The 20,185-nt window shown below is 34.5% G+C and overlaps 1 long non-coding RNA gene across 1 annotated transcript in view; it reads right to left on the minus strand.

Moving 5' to 3' along the window:
• Positions 1 to 20,185, minus strand: part of LOC127548256 (uncharacterized) — a 191,294-nt gene that overhangs the window by 15,884 nt on the left and 155,225 nt on the right. Inside the window, exon 3 of the long non-coding RNA XR_007950339.1 lies at positions 5,299 to 5,352. This is a non-coding gene — a long non-coding RNA (uncharacterized LOC127548256). The remainder of the gene's footprint in view (positions 1 to 5,298; positions 5,353 to 20,185) is intronic.

Consider the following 20,185-nt stretch of genomic DNA (forward strand, 5'->3'; position numbering starts at 1 on the left):
TCCATGTCCAAATACAGCATGATTGCCAGGTAAGTTCTTCTACTGGACTGGGGTCCCTAATGTCATTCTTGAAATTTCTTACTCCTCTTTAGAGTAATGGATTCTTCACTGATTGTGAATGCCAGCCTGAATTCTACCTTCCAATTGTTATGGTTCAATTTTTAAAAAATTTTAATAGTATTTTATTTTTCCAAATATATGTAAAGATAAGTTTCAACATCATATTGTAAGACTCTGTTCCATATTGTTCTCCTTCCCTTTCCTACTTCCTCCCCAAGATGGCAAACAATCTGATATAGGTTAAATATGTGCAATTATTTTAAACATATACCTATATTTGTCATGTTGTAGAAGAAAAATAAGAGCAAATGAGGGAAAAAAAAAACATGAGAAAGAAAACAAACAAATAAAAAAAAGGTGAAAATATTATACTCTGATCTGCATTCAATCTTCACAGTTCTCTCTCTGGATGAGGATGGCATTTTCCAAATCTATTAGAATTACTTTGAATCATTGCATTGTTGTGATGAACCAAGTCCATCACAGTTGATCATCATCATCTTGTTACAGTGTACAATGTTCACCTGGTTCTTCTTACTTCACTCAGCATCAGTTCATGTTAAGTCTTTCCAGATTTTTCTGAAATCAGCTTACTTGTCACTTTTTAATAGAATAATAATATTCCATTATCTTCATATATTATAACATATTTAGCCATTCCCCAACTAATGGGCACCCACTCAATTTCCAGTTCCTTACTACTACAAAAAAGGCTGCTACATTTTTGTACATGTGATTCTTTTCTGTCTTTTATGAGACTCTTAAGGCCATCCCCTTACTACATAGGACATGCTGGATAAAATGGTCATGGAATGAAGCCAGACCAAAGAATGAGGCAGAAGAGTAAGTAACTGAAGACGTTAGTCCTTTTTGAATTCCCTCATAGACAGTCAAAGAACATGTTTTCCACCACATGGTTAGACAATCAGAATCAGTGACATAATGACAACACATGCTCCCTATTCTTCTATATCATCAAAATTCTCCCAAAAGCCACTTCCCCAGAATAAGTTGTGCATTCTATTCTAGCAACTCATTTAGCAATTCATTCTAGCAACAGACTCAGCTACATCCGGAGGTTAGTTATTCAGATTCAGCCAAATGCAATTATAAAAGGGATAATTAAATGTCTTATTATGTATAGGCATTGTTTTAAGATATTAAGGCAAAATAAATTTGGACCTCATCCTCAAAGATCTTATATTTTGCTGGGGGAAATCATCTATATGGATAAGGGTAGTAATAAAAGATAGTTACAATGTAATGCTGGAGAAACTGAGCAAGATAGAGATTAGAGAACAATTTAATAGTTTATTAAATGGAGAGGTATATTGGGACCCAATGGATCCATGGTTGGTCCCAGGGCTGAACAAGACTATCGTCTCAAAGAATACAGCCCTGAGTATCGGGACAGCAAGATTGTTATAGGATAATAAGAACAATGACATAAGGGGGTGGGGGGGAGTACCTGGATGGGGATAACCTAATGGAGGGAGGCACCTAGGATGACACAATGGACTGAGTTACTGGAGAGGTTACTGATATTCTAATGATGTCTAAAATGGATAAACCTTTATCCTGTCAAACATTAAGAAAGAATGATTATAGCCTCAAGATATAAAAGCTTTATCCCATCAACCATTTAAGAGGGAATGATTATAGCCTGGGGTTTTGGAGCAGAGCAACTGAGGTAGACCTTTATCTTATCAAACATTAAGAGGGAAAGGCAGAATAACTAAATAGGACAATTAGGGAAACTAGGTCAGGACACTAAAAGAGAACTGTGGCACAACAACAAAAGTGGAAAAGAAGTATTAAAAACTACAGGAGATCAGGAAAGGTCCAGAAAAGTTTCTTATAGGAAGTAATATATGAGCTGTATCTTTTTTAAAAATCATGTTTTTTCCCAATTACCTATAAAAAATATTTTTAACATTCATTTTAAAATTTTGACTTCCAAATTCTCTCCCTCATTCCCTTTCTGCCCTTCTTTCTAGGATGATAAGCACTCTGATATAGATTATTCATGTGCAGCCATACAAAACATATTTCCATCAAGATGCAGAGGCAAGAATAATTATTTCAGGCATAGATGATAGCATAGAGGTGAGAGATACAAGTGGAATAGCAAGTAACTATTTGACTAACATGTGGTGTATTTGGGAAGGGGACAGGATTGAAAAGTAAGGCAATATTAATCTAGGAAAACCTATTAGGATGTTTGTACCACTGACAAAAGAAGAGTATTTAGAATCAGGACACTAATCTGAATTAGAAGGAGGGGATCAGTAGACTATGGATCATAAGCATCATAAGATCTTAATTTTGGACCAGGAAGGAAACTTAAAGGTCAGTTTGGTCTTTTGATATTATTTTACATATGAGAAAACTGAGGCTAAGAGAGGTTAAATGACTGATCTTGCTCAACAAGGTTGGACATGAATTTTGAACACAAATCTTTTTGACAATTCCATCCACTCTGATCAGAGCAGATGACAAAGAATTATATAAGTGATGAGTATGTCGAGGATAGATACAACTTGAAATTATAGTATGTGCTTCATTTTGGGAGAAGAGAAATAGTAAAATATGGGACAAATCAATGATAGTCTCTGTCAAAAATTTTTTTAAAGGATGAGGGAGACTGGTATGTCCAAAGGCAGAAGGAATGAACCATTTCATAGGGAGATGATGATGATTCAAGAAAGATGGAGCATTTTTTGAGGGATGGAAATAGGGTGGAAGATAGATAGGATCAAATAAATGGATAGAAGGATTGGCTTTGGTAATGAGAAGGACTAAGCTTTTTCTGAGGCCAGAGGAAAGAAAAGAAAATGGAAAATGATGCCAGGAGATTTTAAAATGAAAAAAAAAATAGGGAATCCTTATTTATTTTCAGTAAATAAAAACCAAAGTGTATAAGTATGTGGGAAGAATGGTTTGTGGGGGAGGGGGTTGAAAAGGGAAAGGGTTAGACTAGCTTTTTGGGGAGGTGAGACAGGACAAAAGAGTAAGGGAGGGCCCAGCAATGAGGGCCTATTTGAGATTAGATAAAGATGCATTTGCAGCATACTCAGAATAATTGTGGAACTTTTCCCATCCATATTCAGCTGTCTATTGCTGAAGTTTAGATACTTTGGCTACACAATGAGAATGTAGGATTCATTGGAAAATATCTTGATGTTGGGAAAGACTGAAGGAAGAAGGAAAAGGAAATTGCAGAAGGTGGGATGAATCAATAATGTCATGGAAATGATAAACAACAGTTTGGACAGACTAGGAGATAGAGGAGAATAGTAGGATCTTGTGTCTTATGGTTCATGACTTCATAAAGAGTCAAATTTGACTAAAGGACTTAATAATTACATAAGAATAAAAGAAATGAATGTTGAAAGTAATTCAGCATTGACACATGGCAAAAGAATAACAGTGACAGGACAGGAAAATCAGGGATTCGAGAGCAAAAGAGTGTAGAGTTGAAGTCCGAAGCAGAGTAGAAGTTGGGTCTTTGCATTAGCCTGGCCATGACTTCTAACACTCTGCATTTAGCTTCATCTCTGAAACAAAGTACAGACAAGAAAAGCTCTCTTATAATAAGTGAGGAGAGAAATTAGGTAGAATTATATGGAGTCCAGGATACTACCACCATTATAATTTCGATTAGAACATTTTGATTGAGTGGATTTCAAAGGGAAAAAAATAGTTTGATAAATAAAGAAGGTAGAAGTAAAGGGTATTGCAATGAAAATCAAGGAGTATTCTACCTCTTTCTCTGGGATGTGTATGTGTATGTGTGTGTACATTGGGTGAAGGAGTCAGTGAAAGAGAAGGAATAGCCAGTCTGCAGAGGATAGTTGGAATGTGGTAAAACTAGGGGCCACCATGGATAGACTGATGACCCTGGAGTTAGGATGGCTCTTGTTTGGGAGGTCACACCCGGCCTCAGATACTACCTGGCTGTATGACTCTGAGCAAGTTACTAAACTCTGTTTGCCTCAGTCTATAAAATTTGTAAAATGAGCTGAAAAAAAGAAATGGCAAACTCCTGATTTCTTTGTTTAGAAAACCTCAAATTGAGTCATGAAGAATCAGGCATGACTGAAATAATTAAATGACAACAGTATAATTAGAAGTAATCAAGATTTCAATGGAGGTTATTGGAAGGAATGTGAGAAAAAGAGGCCACATAGAGGAAAATGGGATAATTCAACTGTTGGGATTAGTGGGTAATAAATGTTGCCAATAGCTTTAAGGAACACACTCTCTTCCTCTCTCTTCTGCTCAAAGATTTGGTAGATATAAGGTGAACAATTTTTATCCTATTACAACTTGTAAAAGTAATTCTTCTTGAAGGAGTTAAAAGAAAGATAAATATTTAAAGCACCCTATGCTAAGCACTGGGGAAGCAAAAGCAAGTAAGACAGTCCCATTCCCTCCTAAATCTAATAAAAGAAGACAACAAATTAGGGTAGGTAAGCCCAAGGTAATATGGTATGAAGATGGCCAACAAAGGATATGGATGTCTGTTATGGGCAAGAAAAGTCAGGGAATCAAGGGTTGGAGCGCAAAGTTGTGATGCTTCTGGTGTGAAGGGATGAGCATGATAATAGTGAAAGAATTCATGTTAAGCTTGTGTTGTTGTTATTGTTTTCCCTCCCAGCACAACAATATGGTATCAGATTTTGGGTGTCCATTGTGATTTTTGTTGTATAACTGTGTTTGTGCTGCATCATAGTATATAGAGTATTAAAGAACTTTCTAGTGATAAATCTGTATTATGGTATCAAGCAATATCCTTATCCATGTCTTTAGTCACACTTTGTGAACCATCCTCTCCTCTCTTGGATGTAACTTGTCAGAAGTAATAGGATACAGGCAAGGAAGTTCCAGGTTTGAGAAGTCAGTAATTAAGGAAGTATCTTACTGCAGACAATGGTGTGTCTCTTCCTAGAAACTTGGGAAATTGAGTCACTGACAACGAATGGCATTCAACAAAATGTATAATAGCAACTATCCATACTACTAATGTTCTGTAAATCTCTCTGCTAGCCTGCAAAGTCTTTGAGGGGAGAGCTCTTATCTTATCTAAGCTTTGTTATCTCCCCCAGTGATCTGCACAAGTAGGTATTTCATCATTGTTGTTTTTTTTTCTTAATCTGTCCTAAAACAGTGTTTCCCAAACCAAATTATACAGTAAACCAGCAAAATGTGCAAATATTCTATTGTAGATTATTTTACCTTGAATTTCTTTTGAAGCATGCCTCTCTTTAATCCAGTGGTGAGAATCATTTGCTGAATAGAAAGAAATAACCAAAATTGTCAGGAGTGAGTTTTATGGAGTAAATTAGGGTTAAAGGGCTTTAGAAATAATTTTTTTTATAGGTCAGGATCAATTTAACATTTGCACCTAACATTTGGGAAAGAACCACAATACATAGTTTTTGAATGGATCAATATGCAAGCAATCTTATTTTTAGAAAAACCATTGAAGAATAGTTATATGACATAGTGGACAGAGAGACAATAGTAGAGTCAGGAGGGCTTGAGTTCAAATATTGCTTCTAATATGAACTACTTTCTGTTCATGGGCAAACCACTTAGTAAATCAGTCCCCTTATTCTAGTGAAAAGAGTTAGAGTACCTGGATTCAAATTTCAGCTCTTCTACCTACCACCCATTTGACCTTGGGGCTAGCTTCTCAGTTTACTCTTCTGTAAAATGAGGAGATTGAACTAGAAAATTATTAAAGTGATATCTAGTTTTAAGTTTATGCTCCCATGGTAAGTTATAGGACCACTTCATTTGCCTCACAATATCTATTATGAGCTAATATTGTCACTAACATATGGTAGAAGTATACATTAAGACTAAAAAGAGATCAATATATCCCTAAAATCACTTAGAGTAAAGGGTAAAAAAAAATCTTGACCAGCCCAAGTGAATATTTCTAACTGCTTGACTAAAAGAATTTTATGGTGGAGATATTAGCCATTAATTTCTGGAATCAGAAATTCCATCTCTTGGAGTAATCACTTTCTATTTCTAAATAGAGATACAAAGTTTTAAAATAGTCTGTGCTTTGATTCCTTTTCCAGTTACATGTCATAACTATTTCTGACATAAATGTGATGACAACAGGTTCCTATTATTCAAGATGTTTGTGAGATTGTGTGGAGTCAGGGCCTTCCAAAAATAGACTTTCTGTTCCTATCCAATTCTACCTCTCCCCAAAAGTAGATCACTGCAGGCAAGACTAGAGGCAGAGCTCAAGAAGCAATGGCTCTCCTGGAGAATCCATTAGAACACCCAGAGAAATTTCACATTTCAAAAGGTGTGGGCTTTATTCTGGAAGATCCATTATTAAGATATGGCATTAAAACATGTGGCAAAATAGTTTTGTTTATTGTGTTCCATTTAGTTTAATTCTATTGATAAGTAATGCCAAGTGTAGAGACTATCTTTTTGATTCTGCTCTTGTAATATGTTGGAAGACCAGAAATATTATTTCTTGGAGAAAATCAACAATGTTCAGAGGAGTTAGAGTTGGAAAGAATTTTAGAGATTACCTCTTCCAATCATTTGAACTTACAGGATCAAAACCTACTGACTAGAAAAATAAAATGACTTGCCTGAAGTAAAGAAAAAAAAATAAACAGATAGGAATCAGGATGGGATTCTATCTCCTGATTGTCGATTCAGAGCCATAACATGCTGCCTAGTTGATAAAATAATCAAATGTAAATCAAAATAGTTGATAGGTTGGTCTTGGAACTAATCAAGCAAATCATTTAACTTACCTATTCTTGGATAGAAAAGTACTTCAAAACTGGAAACTGGGTGGATGCCCATCAGTTGGAGAATGGCTGAATAAGTTATAGTATATGAGTGTTATGGAATATTATTGTTCTGTAAGAAACGACCAGCAGGATGATTTCAGGAAGGCCTGCAAGACTTACATGAACTGATGCTGAGTGAAATGAGCAAAACCAGGAGATCATTATGCATAGTAACAAGATTATACTGAACTACCCTAGCGAGAGAAAACAGGGTAGCCAAAATATGAAGTTTTAAAAGCGTTTTTACTGGCCAGCACTGATCCCCCAACACCAAGACTGGAGGGGTCAGTAATGAGTGGCCTCAGGGCCATATATTTATAGAAAGAAGAGAGAGAGAGACATCAAAATATTTCTTGATACATTTGTTGTAATAAAAGAATTTCTATTCTAAATAGGAGGCAAAAAAGTTATAATTCTAAGGGGGTCATTCCCAGACAGCAACAGCAGTATTTCTTTAAGCTTATCAGGTTGCCAAAGTCTCAGGTTTTTCAGGGCAGTACATCTGGGTTGTTAAAAATAACATCTGCATTAGGGAGTGAAGAACTAGTAATAAACTTCCAACTACAAAGATTCAAGATTTTGTTTCTCGAGCAGGGCCAGGAGATCATTATATACTTCAACAACAATACTATATGATGATCACTTCTGATGGACCTGGCCATCTTCAGCAATGAGATGAACCAAATCAGTTCCAATGGAGCAGTAATGAACTGAATCAGCTACATCCAGCAAAAGAACTCTGGGAGATGACTAAGAACCATAACATTGAATTCCCAATCCCTCTATTTTTGTCCGCCTGCATTTTTGATTTCCTTCACAGGCTAATTGTACACTATTTCAGAGTCCGAATCTTTTTGTACAGCAAAATAACAGTTTGGTCATGTAAAAAAAAAGATTTTGTTTCTCAGTCCCATTTGGGGTACATTTCCACTTTAATACAATGATCAATTCTGAAGGACATGGCTCTCTTCAACAATGAGATGATTCAGAATAGTTCCAATGATATAGTGATGAAGAGAGCCATTTGCACCCAGAAAGAAGAGGATGGAAACTGAGTGTGGATCACAACATGGCATTTTCATTCTTTTTGTTATTTGCTTGCATTTTCTTTTCTTTCTCATTTTTTTTCTGGTCTGATTTGATTTTTCTTGCATAGCAAAATAATTGTATAAATATGTATGCATATATTGGATTTACTATATATTTCTACCATGTTTAACATAAAAAAGAAAAGTTACTTCAAAAACTAACCTTGAGTTGTAATGGACATAGCAAGTCTGAATTTGACTTCAATTCATTATTGCAAGACCAAGTGATCATTTCCTCAATTTACTTAACTCTCAGGAAAATAATAATCTTTGAACTCTTTCTCTCTACCAGCATGATAGGGAGTATGAAATGAAATAATGTCTCCTGCTTAGTGTTTTGTTAAAAATAATAGTTGAGAGATATAAAGTCCTTTAATGCTTCTAAAGTGCTTATCTCTTAGCAGTATATTCATCTCTATTTTATTGATAAGCAAGCAGGAATTCAAAATCACATAGACCAAATGGGAGATTCAAATTCAGATGCTCTGGCTTCTAGACTAATGTTTCAGTACCGCTAGAAATGAATGGATGTGCTAAGTGAAATGAGCAAAACCAGGAGATCATTATGCATAGTAACAAGATTATACTGAACTACCCTAGCGAGAGAAAACAGGGTAGCCAAAATATGAAGTTTTAAAAGCGTTTTTACTGGCCAGCACTGATCCCCCAACACCAAGACTGGAGGGGTCAGTAATGAGTGGCCTCAGGGCCATATATTTATAGAAAGAAGAGAGAGAGAGACATCAAAATATTTCTTGATACATTTGTTGTAATAAAAGAATTTCTATTCTAAATAGGAGGCAAAAAAGTTATAATTCTAAGGGGGTCATTCCCAGACAGCAACAGCAGTATTTCTTTAAGCTTATCAGGTTGCCAAAGTCTCAGGTTTTTCAGGGCAGTACATCTGGGTTGTTAAAAATAACATCTGCATTAGGGAGTGAAGAACTAGTAATAAACTTCCAACTACAAAGATTCAAGATTTTGTTTCTCGAGCAGGGCCAGGAGATCATTATATACTTCAACAACAATACTATATGATGATCACTTCTGATGGACCTGGCCATCTTCAGCAATGAGATGAACCAAATCAGTTCCAATGGAGCAGTAATGAACTGAATCAGCTACATCCAGCAAAAGAACTCTGGGAGATGACTAAGAACCATAACATTGAATTCCCAATCCCTCTATTTTTGTCCGCCTGCATTTTTGATTTCCTTCACAGGCTAATTGTACACTATTTCAGAGTCCGAATCTTTTTGTACAGCAAAATAACAGTTTGGTCATGTAAAAAAAAAGATTTTGTTTCTCAGTCCCATTTGGGGTACATTTCCACTTTAATACAATGATCAATTCTGAAGGACATGGCTCTCTTCAACAATGAGATGATTCAGAATAGTTCCAATGATATAGTGATGAAGAGAGCCATTTGCACCCAGAAAGAAGAGGATGGAAACTGAGTGTGGATCACAACATGGCATTTTCATTCTTTTTGTTATTTGCTTGCATTTTCTTTTCTTTCTCATTTTTTTTCTGGTCTGATTTGATTTTTCTTGCACAGCAAAATAATTGTATAAATATGTATGCATATATTGGATTTACTATATATTTCTACCATGTTTAACATAAAAAAGAAAAGTTACTTCAAAAACTAACCTTGAGTTGTAGTGGACATAGCAAGTCTGAATTTGACTTCAATTCATTATTGCAAGACCAAGTGATCATTTCCTCAATTTACTTAACTCTCAGGAAAATAATAATCTTTGAACTCTTTCTCTCTACCAGCATGATAGGGAGTATGAAATGAAATAATGTCTCCTGCTTAGTGTTTTGTTAAAAATAATAGTTGAGAGATATAAAGTCCTTTAATGCTTCTAAAGTGCTTATCTCTTAGCAGTATATTCATCTCTATTTTATTGATAAGCAAGCAGGAATTCAAAATCACATAGACCAAATGGGAGATTCAAATTCAGATGCTCTGGCTTCTAGACTAATGTTTCAGTACCGCTAGAAATGAATGGATGTGCTAAGTGAAATGAGCAGAACCAGGAGATCATTATATACTTCAACAATGATGCTGTATGAGGATGTATTCTGATGGAAGTGGATTTCTTTGACAAAGAGACCTAACTCAGTTTCAATTGACCAATGATGGACAGAAGCAGCTACACCCAAAGAAAGAACACTGGGAAATGAATGTAAACTGTTTGCATTTTTGTTTTTCTTCCAGGGTTATTTTTACCTTCTGAATCTAATTCTTCTGTGCAACAAGAGAACTGTTCGGTCCTGCACACATATCTTGTATCTAGGATATACTGTGACATATTTAACATATATAAGACTGCTTGCCATCTAGGGGAGGGGGTGGAGGGAGGGAGGGGAAACATCGGAACAGAAGTGAGTGCAAGGGATAATGTTAAAAAAAATTACCCTGGCATGGGTTCTGTCAATAAAAAGTTATTTAAAAATAAAAAAAAAACAATCTCGTATGAATATAAATCAAGACTCCCTCAAATCCACCCTTCACATTCTTCCAAAATCGCATCATTTTGGTTATAACCATTTAGACATTTTCTGAATACCCATGCTGACATTCTGATTTTGACAAAGCTCACCTTATAAGTCAAGATGAAAATTCCCTATCCATGTGAATATGGAATTTATCTACCAGTTGATGACATAATTAAACTGGGAATAATCTCAGAATCAACTACTATTAAATAAAGGCGTGTAAAATTATCTAACAAAATCTTCTGGGTACCATATTTTGAGGGCACCTTGTGATATTTTGAAAGAAGATCTCAATAATTAAAATAATGATTCTCTAAACTGAGATCCTATTCTATAATATCAGTTTAGACAGATGCAAAAAAAGGAAAAAAAAAACTTAATCAGTAGTAATAGTGTAATCATTAGTGAAGGTAAAGGCCTAGTGGGGCTGAAGTAGGTGAGTGAATGAGAAGATTTCTGGTCTTGGAAATAGAAATTCAGAGTTTGAGTTTATTTCACCATGATTCTTGTGCCATCCTAGGAAGTTACTCTTCTGAACCTATATTTTATCATTTGATGGTTAGATATAATAATATTTACCCACCTGCTGCCCACTGCTTATTGTATGGAAAATCCATTATAAGCCTCAAAAAAGCACTTCTAGAAATTGAATTGTCATTATGTTTTTAGAATGTTCAATTCAGTCAAGGTCATAGAAGATTCAATGTTTCTTTGTCAACCCAAAACTTGTTATACTCTCCCACCTTCCCTATTTTGAAATACATGACCTTAATTTCTCTTTTCTCAAGGATGTCACATGAAGTCTATAGGAATCCAAACACCTAAAAGAAAAATTTTGGATTAAGAGTGAGGATTCATACTTTTTATTTTGACAGGACCAATTTAAAACTTTATTGTGCTTTACAATGTGTACTGGGTCTTTTTCAATAGTGGGGGTGAAGAAGAAAGGAAAATAGATTTTAATTAATTGAAAAATATAAATTTAAACTAAAGAATCCAAAGGGGATGAGTCAATAGTCACTGAAACAATTGGAGTTGCATTGAGGAGCAGTTGAGCTGAAGGCTCGATCAGATCTGGAAAAGCAGAGGTGGTAACAAGAACAGAATGTTTTTGGTGAAAAGCAGAGTAAGAACAAAGGTACAGAGATGAGAGCGAGTAAGGTATATGCTGAAGATAGTCAAGAGAGACATGTCTAGAATAGAGGAATGAAGAGGAATCTAGTGTGGTAAAAAGTATGGATTTGAAGAAGACAAGAGACTCAGATAAAGACATTGATTGAAAGACTGCTAGAATGGTGGCATCCTATTAATAAGGGAACAAGATGAGTAATTTGCATTTTTATTCTTTCTATCAAGGAAGAAGAGCCTGATCGCTATCAGTTCAGGGTAAAGCTTGCAAAAAATCTGCCCTTTTTGATCGAGAATGGTCAATTGAGCAGGTTTAAAATTTACCCTCCACTCATCTTTTTGTTTTGTTGTTTGCAATCTCAGAAAAGCCATTTTTGACTGTATGCCTAAATCTCTTCTTTTTAGGGAAGCTGTTAGAAGTTAATATTGACCAACTCCAAGGATACAAGGAACAGCACCTTGCACATCTGGCCCTGGGAGTCATCACCATGGGCTACATATAGCAAGATAAAAATATCAAGGAGGTTTGGAGATATTGCTTTTCTCTGTCTTTCATTTCAGGTTTTACATATCCACCTTTGATAAAATCCTCAGTGTTTCAGAATTAATCATAACTTCAGTTTTGCTGGGATGGAAAATTACAAGGATTCTCATACCATGCTTAAATTTAGAGTAGTCATAGCATAGTGGAAAGATAAATGGATCTGGAAGAATAAGAGGACTTCAAGTCTTAATTTACTATTTACTAGCTGTGTGGCCTGGGGAACAGTCCTTCATCTTTGGGCCTCACTTTCTTTATCTGTAAAATAAAGACTTAAAAAAAAACCATTTTTCACCAAGTTGCTTTGAGGATGAAGTGAGATAATGAATATAAACTGCTCCTAAACATGAACAATTATTATTTTTCACAGCTCATCTTGTTTCACTATTGATTATTTTCCTTTATTGGAGTTGAGATAAATTGGTCAAATACATCAGGAAAGGCTCTTATAAGCAAAAGATCATAGATTGAAGAGGAAAGATCTTAAAGGCTATATAGTCCAATTCTTTAATTATATAAGTAAGGAAACTAAGGTTCAGAGAAATCAAGTAATATGACCACGTTCAACTGTTAAGGGATGGAGTTGAGGATGACAATTTAGATCCCTAACTTCAAATTTATATGTTTTCTTTGTACCCTACCTCCTCCCAGACATCTTTATGTCTGTGTAAAGAAATGTTAAAAACATACACACACACACACATGCAAATACACACAACACAGGAGCATGCACACACACACACGAACACAAATCCCTTTCAGTGAAAAAAATTCATTTTATTGAGCAATATCTAGAATTTTCTTACAATTTAAATTTGATTTAATTAGTTAATTACAAATTGATTATATGCTATATATAATTATATATAACAAATTATAACTAATTATAAATTTAATTTTCAAAGACATTTCACATTTCATTGATATATTCTTGATCAGATTTCTCTGTTCTATTGACTTCTTCTGCTTCTATTTCTCTCTTTCTCTTTTTCTGTATTTTCCTTTCTACCTGAAACTTAAATGTGAATGTTTTTCAAAGATCTGTCCATAGTCCTATTTCTCCATATTTCTACACTTTTCCACTTGATTGACTTGCTCTTTCTTTTAAATTTGAATTATCTAATATCACCTCAGCTGACCCTGAAATCAATATCTACAATTTTGTCTTTTCTTGAGCTGTAATTACAATAGATCTGCTTACAATACATCTCATCTCACTTGCATATCACACTGATATTTCAAAATTGGAAAACTCAAAATCAAGTTTGTTATCTTTTACTTAAACCTAATCCCTTTTCTCAGACAAAATTATTTTTATCTTTTCTCCACTTATGCTTTAGCCATACTGAACAACTTTCAATAAATCACTAGTTTACTCTGCACTCTTCTGTTTCAGTCCTTAAGCTCTTATTTGTACCTAGAGCTCACCAGTCCTTCCTCTCTTGCATTGCCATTTGTATTCTCATCCTTCCTTTCACTTCCAGATTCACTTGTAGCATTTAATTCCTTCAGCCAATAATAGCCTTCCCCTTTGGACTTCACAAAGTACTTGATCTTGTCACTCTCTAACACACCTGTGTAAAATTGCATAATAAAATGATCTACTTTGGTGCTTTATTCCATAATTATACTATAAATTGTAGAAGTCAGGGCAATAGTCTTTGTGAACTTGATCTCACTTATTATCTATGGGAAGCTAAATTTGGGGAATAGAAACTGTAGGTATGATCACATTTTATAGATGAATAAACTGAGGCTCAGGGGTGTTGAAACTTACTGATGGCCACACACCTTGAAAGTGGAAGAATGGGGGTTTTGAACTTAGGCCTTATGGTTCCAAGTCCAATGATGTTATAGTGTAGCCAAACAGATAGAAGGTTACCCTAGTTGTTGAATATTTCAAACAACTATTTTGCATATTGGAAAGAGCACCAAAATTGGAATTAGAAGATAGATTCATGTCTTAGATTTACCTATTACTGGACATGAGACTTTAGCAAAACAAGTCATTTTTTTGACTTACAATTCCTTTGTTTGAAAAACTGGGTGTGATAATACTTAGAGTTAGGCTGCCAACTAATAGGTCTGCCATAATGATCAAATGGCATAATATCCACACATACACATATTTGTAATTATTTATATATATGCATAATACATAGTGTTTTTATAATTATGAAGTACTAATTTACTCAAATATTTTGGCTGCTATGAAGCTTAAGTAGATGCTGTTGTTTCAAAAGTATACAAATGAATCATATCTTAACTAGATGCTGCCCAGGAAAATTGCTATTTTTTTCTATGAAATCTCAAAGCAGTTTGGCTTGCCTCCAATAAGGGTATATGCAGAATATGTTTTGGAAATCAGAAGAAAAAGATCCCTTAGGATATGTAGCCATTGCCTTAGTTGAGTTAAAGAACCCAGTGATGCTGGGCAAAGTATTTGGAATCAACATTGTCTGTCCTCCCCTAATGAAATTTTTCTGAAAGTTTAACAGGCATGATCACTGATAAGAGAAGCTCATGTTTATAATTTGGAAGTACATTAGAGATGGACCAAAAAAAAACCCCTTTATTTTATAGAAATGGCACTTGAAGTTCTAAGAAATGATTGAGACTAGAGATGATTCTGGGAAGATGGGTCAGTAGGTCAGAAAATTCCAAACTCTCAGATTTCCCCCACAAACAAGACAAAATTGTTCCTGGAGTTATTGGAGGTTAAAAAAATAAGACTTGGGACAGAGTTCCTCCTGGGGCAAATAGGATCAAAGAAAGATACCAGGATTGAGATTTGGCCCCTATAAAAACACTCAGACTAGTTCCACTGAAACAGCAAGTTGTAAACTCTAGAGCAGTCTGGGTTGGGAGGTACCCTGGATCTTAGCCACAGTAATTTTCATCTACCAAACAGTGTGGGGAATCAGGCATCTGAGTAAGGGAAGAATGGTGGCGTCTCTGCCGATAAGGACTACTAGGTCCAGCTGTGCTACTGAGATGTCTCCCTGGACAAAAAGGAACCAGCATACATCAACCACTCCCTGAGTGCAGAAACAGTAGGATCTTGCTGATTGCTGGAATTGACAGGAAAGTGGAGTTCTTGTTGTCAGATTCCAGGTGAAAGGGGAGAATTGAAAAAGAATCTGAAGCTAGAGGCATTATTTTCCATATTCCAGGACTAGGAGTGATTATGGCAACAATTTGCTACAAATAATTAAGAAAAAAAGAGTAGGTGAAGGAGAAAGAACACAACCATAGAAAACTGGAAAAAGAGAAAACCTGAGTTCATCTTTAGAAAAAAATACTGAAGTGAAAAAGCAGCTCCTACCCCAAAGATAATACTAAATTCTCACCTGTCCAAAAATAATTCACAGAACTCCCCCCCAAAAAAAACAACTTTAAAAAGTGAAATGAGGAACATTGAAGAAAAATGAAAAAAAAATGAAAAGAAAACCCCCCAAAAGGAAGATTATAAAAACCAAGTCAAAAATGAGAAAAGGAAATCCAGTGTTAGAAATGTTAGCTTTAGCAATAAGAGAAGAAAAAAATTAAAAGAATTAGAGTAAGTAATGAAAAAACCAAATTATTACTCTTTGCAGATGATATGATGATATACTTAGTTAATCCTAGAGAATCAACTAAAAAAACTAGAAATAGAGTGCTCGATCAGTGGATTAGGTTAGGTTCACAAGACACAATAATCAATAATGTTGATGATCTAGTGTTTGATAAACCCCAAAAGCCCAGCTTTTGGGATAAGAATGAACTATTTGACAAAAATTGCTGGGGAAATTGAAAATTCTTATGGCAGAAACTAGGTATTAACCTACAGCTAACACCCTATACCAATATAAGATCAAAATTGGTTCATGATTTAGAGTGATATTATAAGAAAATTAGAAGAAGTAAGCATAGTCTACCTCTTACATTTGTGGAGAAAAAAGGAATTTGTGACCAAAGAGTAACTAGAGTACATTATGGAAAACAAAATGGATAATTTTGATATCAAGTTAAAAGATTTTTGTACAAACAAAAGTAATGCAGAAAAGATTAGAAGGGAAGCAATAAACTGGGAAAAAATTACATCCAAGAGTTCTGATAAAGACCTCATTTCTAAATGTTGAGAATTAGCTATGCATGTGTTTTGAAAATAAAAAGCTTTAATAAAGATTTTCTCCTTAGTCATAGAGAGGAAAGATACCTGGTATTGTTCTATTATATTTTTATAATATAATCTTTTATATTTAGATCATTTATCTATTTTTAGTTTTTATATAACATGAAATAAAGGTTTAATCCTTAAAAAAAGAGAGAGGAGATCTAGAATCTTAAGGAAGAAAATGATCCTTGAAAAGTAGAATTGAGCAAGTAGAAGTCAGCAAAATTAAAAAAGACTAAGAAATAATTAAACAAAATACAAAAAAAGAAAGAATAGAAGAGAATGTAACCTCTCTCATAAGTTAAAAAAAAACACATTTGGAGGATAGATCAGAAAAAGAAACGAATAATTGAAAATAATATTTTGGTGAATATGAATATGATGAATATGAAAATAATACCCGAAAATAATATTTCATAAAAAATAATGTTGATCCAATAATAGATGAAATAAATTAAAAAAAATTCCTGAAGTGGGAGGAAAGTAGAAACAGAAAAAAATTCACTGATTATCACCTGAAAGGGATCCTTAAAGGAAAACCAACAGGAACATCTTAGCCACATTCCAAAATCCTCAGATGAAAGATAAAATATCATGAGCAATAACAGCAGCAAAACCAATTCAAATAGTCAGAGCCATAATTAGAATCACACAAGTGACTACATTAAAAGAATTCAAGTCTTGGAACACCATTTATAGAAAAGCAAAAGAACTCAGCTTATAGCTGAAAATATCATACTCAGCAAAATTAAGCATAATCCTGAACAAAAAATGAATATGCAATGAATTGCCAGACTTTTAGGATTTTGTTGTAAAAAGACCTGAATTTAATAGGAAATCTAACATATAAGAACCAAGAGAAATATAAGATAAACATCAAATACTAATTTTTAAGGGACTCAGTAAGGACAAACTTTATTTTTATATATGTAAATGTAAACCATATATCTAAGATTGTCATTAGTAATTAGGTAGTTCAAAAGAAGGATTGGAGTAGAACTGAATATGATATGATCCTAAAAAGCAAAACCATGGGAAGGTGGGGAGAAAGGCAAAAAGTAATTATATTAATAAACGAGGGGCCAAAATAAGAACTGACATAGAGGAATCAAATCAGGGAGAATGGCTGACAGTTCTGAAACCTACTTACTTTGGGAAAGGTTAAAAAGGAACAATACATACATACATATCTAGAAGGGTATAAGAGTCTTCTAAATTTATAAAGAATTAAAAGGGGAAATAGGATAACAGGAGTATAGAAGAATGTATAGATTAATGGGAATGGGATAAAGAGGGAGGGAAAGGATAGGGTAGATGTTAAATAATAGCAAGGTAAATTAGTATGTATAAGTAAAGCAGAGGAGTCAGCAGGGATAGGAAATAAGAGATACAAACAAACATCATAATGATCAGGAGTAGAATTTATTTTTATAAAAAGCATATTAATCATTGATTTCAGACAGAGTTAAAACTAAAATAGATTTAATCAAAAGAGAAAAATAGGGAAACTACAATATAGGCCAGCCATTTGATCAATATGATTTTAGATTATTTAAAATACCTAGATACTATAAGGTTGGACTATTACTGTAGTGCAGGAGATGATGAATTGGTAGATTTAAAAAAAAACATGGAAAGATTTGGACTAATAAAAGATGATGTTATTTATCCATCTTCAGAGAAACACAGGATAAACAAGAATAATATGGCCTTACATAGATGTAGAAGGTCTGGACTAGCTATCTGGAGGACTGTGGGATAAGCCCAAGTCCTTGGGCTTCAGTGGAAGAGTGAAGGAGGCAGGAGGGCCATGTGGCTGGTCAAAGGTGGAGTTTGGAATCTGAAGTCTGGAGCCTGAAGTCTTCTCTGTGTCTGTGGCTGAGAGAGCCTTCTGTGTCTGAGATTCCCTTAAATACCTCAGTAAGATCATATCACTACAGTACACTGAGCATGTGCAATCATTACATCACCATAGAGAACCATTCTCTCACACTGAGTAGGTGCTTAACTCTAAGCACCATGCTGACCTAGATTCAAGTATACCTTTTCAGAGTTCCAACCTCTATAGAAAACCAGTGCTAAATTCTTTGAGGAAATGAGGGACTCCATGCCATCATCTCACAAGGATTTCCTTGAGGCAGCTGCCTCTAGCCCATCAGTGGTAATACGTATATATGTAAGTAGATAACAATGCAGAGTGTTTTAAAGGGCACAGGGAAATGCCTTTCCCACCAAACTCATCATGTGTACACACACTGCCTTAAATATCTAAACTCCAGGAAATTCATGAAAAAATTAGGGAAACTCTGAACGTTCTGAAATCAAACAATCAACCAATAAATATTCATTTACTATGTACAAGGTACTGTATTTGAGCTACAGCTACAGAGAACGAAAAACAAAAACAGTCTTTGTCATCCAGAAACTTATATTCTATTGTGGGAGATAACATATATAAATCAGATCATATAAGATAAGTGCAAGTATTTTTAATCTATATTAGATTACTTGCTGCATAGGAGCATAGGGAGGGAAAGAAGAAGGGAGAAAAACATGGAACACAAGGTTTTGCAAGAGTGAATGTTGAAAACTATTTCTATATTTTGAAAAATAAAAAGCTATTAATAATTATAATAAAAAGATAAGTGCAGAGAAGATGGGAGGTAAACTTAGAAGGGATGATACTAGCAGCTGAAGGTAATGTTGGAAACACCAAGAAAGATTTCCCAAGAGTTATAGGTTAGAGGTGGGGAGGGAAAGCATTCTAAGCATAAGGAAAACCCAATGTGAAAATATAAAGATGAGAGACAGAAGAGTTGTGAGTAATGAATAGGAAGTAGATCAATATGGTCATGTTATAGAGAGCATGAAAGGGAATAGAATGGACAGATAGGTAGGAGCTAGATTGTGAAGAGCGTTAAATAAAAAGATTAAAGACTTTATATTGTGGAAATAACTAGGAGCCACTGTAATTTACTGAGTGGAGTAATATGTAAGAAAAATTGATATAGTCAGATCTGTGCTTTAGGGAAAACATTTTGGCATTCGAATGAAAGATGGATTGGAATAAGAAGAGACTTGAGAAAGGGAGACAAATAGGAAGATTAATGCAACTATCTAAGTTGGTGTTGAGGGTCTATAAAAAGGTAATGATGGCAGGGTGATTTTAGAGAAGTGGGTCTATATTAGAGATGTGAAAAAAATGACAAGATGTGGCCATGAATTGGATGTATGATCTGAGTGAAAGTGAAGAGTTGAGGTTGATAATAAAATTCTGAACTTAGAAATAGGAAAAATATAATGGCTCCCTTGATAACAATAGAGAAAATTGGGAAGAGGGAAGATTTTAGGAATAGATAATGAGCTTTCTTTAGGACACATTGAGTGTGAAAAGCCTATAGAATACCTACTTTGGAATATCCATTGAAGAATTGGTAGCATGTAACTTAAGATAAGCAAAATGATTAGAGCTGGAAATATAGGTCTAGGAATCATCTAAATAAAGAAGATAGGGACTGATGAGCTTGCTAAGTGAAAAAGTTTTATAGGAAAGAGAAGTTGACTTATGACAAATCCCTGAGAGATTTCCCATTAGAAGTCATGACATGAATGAAGACTCACAAAAAGAGAATGAGAAAGAAGCAGACAGGTAGAAGAAGAATCAGGAAAGATCAGTGTCACAAAATATTAACAAAGATGTAACTCCAGGAGGAGAATGTAGTAGTCCATTAAATTATTTATATGTGTTTGGCCTAGTATTTATAGCAAGGAAGCAGAATAATTTTATTTGCCCTTCCAGAAGCAAAATGAAATTGTTAAAGTTTAAGAATTTTTCCTGAACTATATGATGAGAGAGACTGCTTGATTG

Source organism: Antechinus flavipes, chromosome 2, assembly GCF_016432865.1.
Source record: "Antechinus flavipes isolate AdamAnt ecotype Samford, QLD, Australia chromosome 2, AdamAnt_v2, whole genome shotgun sequence".
NCBI classification, from domain to species: domain Eukaryota; kingdom Metazoa; phylum Chordata; class Mammalia; order Dasyuromorphia; family Dasyuridae; genus Antechinus; species Antechinus flavipes.